Source organism: Salvelinus fontinalis, chromosome 12, assembly GCF_029448725.1.
Source record: "Salvelinus fontinalis isolate EN_2023a chromosome 12, ASM2944872v1, whole genome shotgun sequence".
NCBI lineage: Eukaryota > Metazoa > Chordata > Actinopteri > Salmoniformes > Salmonidae > Salvelinus > Salvelinus fontinalis.
The window spans coordinates 21,269,563-21,275,528 of NC_074676.1; positions in this window are offsets into that span (position 1 = coordinate 21,269,563).

Below are 5,966 nucleotides of genomic sequence, written 5' to 3' on the forward strand. Positions count from 1 at the left end.
GCGGGTCAGAAGTTTACATACACTCAGTTAGTATTTGGTAGCATTACCTTTAAATTGTTTAACTTGGGTCAAATGTTTTGGGTAGCCTTCCACAAGCTTCCCACAATAAGTTGGGTGAATTTTGGCCCATTCCTCCTGACAGAGCTGGTGTAACTGAGTCAGGTTTCCAGGCCTCCTTGCTCACATATGCTTTTTCAGTTCTGCCCACAAAATTTAGGGTGAAAGTGGATTCACTGACCTCAATAGGATTGAGGTCAGGGCTTTGTGATGGCCACTCCAATACCTTGACTTTGTTGTCCTTAAGCCATTTTGTCACAACTTTGGAAGTATGCTTGGGATCATTGTCCATTTGGAAGACTCATTTACGACCAAGCTTTAACTTCCTGACTGAAGTCTTGAAATGTTGCTTCAATATATCCACATAATTTTCCTCCTCGTGATGCAATCTATTTTGTGAAGTGCACCAGTCCCTCCTGCAGCAAAGCACCCCCACAACATGATGCTGCCAACCCCATGCTTCACTGTTGGGATGGTGTTCTTCGGCTTGCAAGCCTACCCCTTTTTCCTCCAAACAGAACAACGGCCATTATGGCCAAACAGTTCTATTTTTGTTTCATCAGACCAGAGGACATTTCTCCAAAAAGTATGATCTTTGTCACCATGTGCATTTGCAAAGCATAGTCTGTCTTTTTAATGGTGGTTTTGGAGCAGTTGCATCTTCCTTGCTAAGCGGCCTTTCAGGTTATGTCGATATAGGACTCGTTTTACTGTGGATATAGATACTTTTGTACCTGTTTTCTCCAACATCTTCACAAGGTCCTTTACTGTTGTTCTTTTCACACCAAAGTACGTTCATCTCTAGGAGACAGAACGCGTCTCCTTCCTGAGCGGTATGACGGCTGCGTGGTCCCATGGTGTTTATACTTGCGTACTATTGTTTGTACAGAGGATTGTGGTACTGTTACGATCGTCGTGATCCTCCTCCTCGGACGAGGAGGAGAGGCGAGAAGGATCAGACCAATATGCGGAGTGGAAAGAGGTCATCTTTAATTAACGTAGACTGAACACTTATACATAACAAAACAACAAACGTGACAAAACCGAAAACAGTCCCGTGTGGTACTAACACTGACACGAGATACAAACACACACAGCAACCACGTGAATCACAGGCTGCCTAAGTATGATTCTCAATCAGGGACAACGATTGACAGCTGTCTCTGATTGAGAATTGTACCCGGCCGAACACAAACAACCCAACAAGAAAATAACACCTCGACAACCCACCCCAACTCACGCCCTGACCAACTAAATAAACACAAGAAAAAGGAAAAACAGGTCAGGAACGTGACAGGTACCTTCAGGCGTTTGGAAATTGCTCCTATGGATGAACCCGACTTGTGGTCTACAATTTTCTTTCTGAGGTCTTGGCTGATTTATTTTGATTTTCCCATGATGTCAAGCAAAGAGGCACTGAGTTTGAAGGTAGGCCTTGAAATGCATCCACAGGTACACCTCCAATTGACTCAAATTATGTAAATTAGCCTATTAGAAGCTTCTAAAGCCATGACATAATTATCTTGAATTTTGAAAGCTGTTTAAAGGCACAGTCAACTTAGTGTATGTAAACTTCTGACCCACTGGAATTGTGATATAGTGAATTATAAGTGAAATAATCTGTCTGTAAACAATTGTTGGAAAAATTACTTGTGTCATGCACAAAGTAGATGTCCTGACCGACCTGCCAAAACTATAGTTTGTTAACAAGAAATTTGTGGAGTGGTTGAAAAACGAGTTTTAATGACTCCAACCTAAGTGTATTTAAACTTGTTACTTCAACTTTGTCTTGTGGAAGGATGAAACAGTACGAAGAAATTAATCCAAATACATTTTTTATTGAAAATATGTTGTTTATTATTTGAATATTTTGGTAACCCGTTGTATACAAGTGATAATGCCCTCGAAGTCAGTGTTTGTTGGATATATTGGCACGGCAATAACAACACCCCTGCCAATATATAGAACAAACATGGGCTTTTCTGGCATTATCACTAAAATATCCACAGTATATTTGTATATCCACTGCCCACTCTTATAGCTCTATGTTTAGTCTACCTAGTTGTATATAATGATTGTAAACTTTTTGTAAACTCCTATGTCTGTATTCTGTATCTAAATGTCGTCCATCACTAGCAGCACCATAATACCAAGTACAATTCTGAGTATGTGTAAATTTACTTAATAAAGGTGATTCTAATTCTGAGTGGGCAGTTTGTCTGTTTGTGCCAGTCCTCTGGGGTTCAGTATTTGGCAGCTCTCTGAGCACTGAGCAGCAGCCACACAGCCAGATGGTGATTTTACTGAGGCTCCAGTAAAGATGTACAGCCTTTTAAACATCAAACGCAGCACTTTAACCAGCTAGCACAGTGGATCTGGGCCGATTCTGGCTGAGAGTCGGGGCACTCGGCTGAGAGTCAGACTCAGCCGACGTCATGTGGCCCCAGTCTGGGCCGCCTTCGGTAGTATTACTTATGGCTATAATGCGGGAATTCCGGTGTGATTTATCTGCCCCAAATGCATTACTTGTGGCTTGGGCCGATTCCGAAGAGAGTTATCTGGCCCAAATGTATTACTTGGAGCTCGGGCCGATTGGGGCTATTCTCTGGCAGATGATTAGACGGGCTGCTTTATATAATTAACATGTCATTATTGATTTTTCCATATTTTGTCATTGTTTCTGTGATCAAAAAATACAATTCAAATGTAAATGAAATGCTTTAAGAGTCCTGCGTAGAATTGTAGTATTTTGATACTTTGTGCAAGTTAATTGATTAAAAACCTTGTGGATGGAGCCTCCCGAGTGGCGCAGCGCAAACTGCATCGCAGCGCAAACTGCATCGCAGCGCAAACTGCATCGCAGCGCAAACAGCATCGCAGCGCAAACAGCATCGCAGCGCAAACTGCATCGCAGCGCAAACAGCATCGCAGCGCAAACTGCATCGCAGCGCAAACAGCATCGCAGCGCAAACTGCATCGCAGCGCAAACTGCATCGCAGCGCAAACTGCATCGCAGCGCAAACTGCATCGCAGCGCAAACTGCATCGCAGCGTAAACTGTGTTGCTACAGAGGCTGGTTCGAGACCCGTGCCGGCCGCAACTGGGAGATCCATGAAGCGATGTACAATTGGCCCAGTGTCATCCGAGTTAGGCCGGCCGGGATGTCCTTGTCCCATCATGCTGTAGCGACTCCAGGCGCATGCACGCTGACACGGTCACCAGGTGTATGGTGTTTCCTCCAACACAAAATGTTTTTTTTGTGGATCGGAATAATTTGTATGTTTAAAATGTATAATAGTAATATTTAAAATGACTAAATTGGGTAATTTTGTGTATATTTATTTAAACTTGCATCGGACCGCTTCTGGGGGGATTCTGGTGAGATGCCGGCAAAGTCGGCTGAATTCCTGTAAACGGAAACGGCCAGAGTCCGACTCCCAATTACGGGCCAATTCAATCAGTTCCGGCCCCCCTGGAAGAGGGGCCGATTCCTCATTGCTAGCTGGTACCTTGAAACTAGCTGGGAGACACAGAGAGGGAGGAACAGGATGAGGAGGTGACCACTGCCCAGTTTACTATTTGACAGAAATAATCTGTGAAGAAGTTCTCTTACATAACATTTTATTTTTTTAACTTTCTGAACGCAACTGCATTTCTCACAAAATTCACATCCACTGTTTACTATTCAGCTGTCTCTACCTCCGACTCAGCCTCCTAGCACTTGAAGGGAATCACTACCTTCACACGCACACACACACACACACACACACACACACACACACACACACACACACACACACACACACACACACACACACACACACACACACACACACACACACACACACACACAGGTTTGCCCCTTACTAATCAATCCATCCATTTCCTTTATTAATGCAGATTAAAGCAACACAGAGAATAATGGAGCATTGTACTCCAGCACATTAAAACACTCTTCAATTTAAACACCATTCATCTCTTTCACTCTGTCCCCACTCTCATTATCTGGCTCCCTCTCTCTCTCTCTCTCTCCCACACTTTCACCCAATGAGAGTGACTTTCAATCTAAGTATTGAATCTAAATACCATGCGGAGGTTTAGTAGGAAGTAGCAGTAATTGTCCTGATGATAAGGTTGATAATGCCAGAAGCTCTTAATCAGACGAGGCTTAGGGCCTGGCTAGACTGGCTGTATAGGCCTTTATCCTACCAACCTCTCTCTCACACACACTCACAGGCACACGAGCGGTCGGGCAGGCGCACGCACACACACACACATCGTGGACAACATTTATCTACTTTTAATTATCTTTGGCTGTGCAGATTAGTGCCCATCAAGTGTATTGTGTGAATAGAATACATTTACATTCCTAAGGAGGACAGACAGAGGAAGACGTGTGTGTGCATGTATATAGTTGGTATTAATATAGGCTAATAGGGGTCCAGATAGGACATAATTAAGTAAAGCTTGTTTCCTGTAACAAACACAGAGACACAAACACACCTTTCTACTGTCTAATTTCATCAGTCTAGACTGAACAAGTGTCCCTGTTGACAGCTGTTTAAGCCAGGGAGGGTTGATGGAGAGGAAACCAACACGTTGATTTAACCAAGGAAACAGATCGCTGATCATCTGTGTGTATCAGCTACAATGGTCTGTCAAGGATGTGATACTGTAGGTAGGGTCAATGTAATCAAAATTCATATATTACCAAGGTTGATGTATTTATTTCAGGACTTGCCTGCTCTCCAACTTTATTTGGAATGGAAAGACCTCAAGAGTCAAATTGACTGTTTTACACTTACCCCATGAAGCTGGAGGTCTTGGACTACCTCATATGAAGATATATTAATGAGCTGCACAACTGCGTTCACTTAAACAATGGACAGCAGACTAACAATGGACAGCAGAGTATCAAAGGCATACGTGTAATACCTTATTATCTCAAATATATTCAATACTTTGGGTCCAAGGCGATCCAATGATTATCAATTCCATTCTTATTTAGGAAAATATACATCAATTCATGAAGTGGAATATGTAGAACCAATATCACCAAGAACCCCTATTTGAAATACTTCCACCTTACCTCCGGTGTTTACTGACAACATCTTTAGATACAGGTTCCAAAGTGGCATCATGCATTGTCAACGTGTACTATGATGGATGAATACTGTCATTGAAAAAGATTTGGACTATCCAAGGAGGATTTCTTTAAGTCAGAAAACATATTAAATCTCTTCAACAAAATTTGGATGAACCTAAGGCAAAGAAGTTGATGGCCAAGTTAGGGTTGATTGAAACTCTACCTGATGAGAATAAATGGGAAACAATTGAGGAGAACCATTGTTCACACCTGCTCCTGCAACCTAAGACATAAACTACTGCAGTTGAAGATAATTAATTGGACTTACTTACTACATTCCTGCCAGAATGTAATGTACCCAGACATTTCACATCTCTGTTTAAGATGCAAAAAGCACAAAGGAACCATATTACGTATGCTGTGGTCCTGTGACAAACTAACACCATTTTTGGGATAATGTATGTGATATACTTTCATTGCGTCTAGGAATTGATATCCATCCATCTCCATGACTATGTCTTCTGGGATATGTAAATATTAGTGTTTTGTAATATAGGTGTAATTGCTGCAACAAAAAAAGTATAGCCATCAATTGGAATGCGTCGTATTCACCCTCAATAACAATCTGGAGGACTGAACTAGTTACATCCCACTAGATTCTATATACTTCAAATTCCAACAAATATCTGACTTTTTGACAATGTTTGGAGGCCGTATGTGGACCATCTCAGGGAATGTGGTGCTTGAGTGGAGTTCACAGCTGTTCTTGGAGGCAGAGCACTATTTTGTATTTTTGTGTGTGATTGTGGGCGAGAGTGGGCAT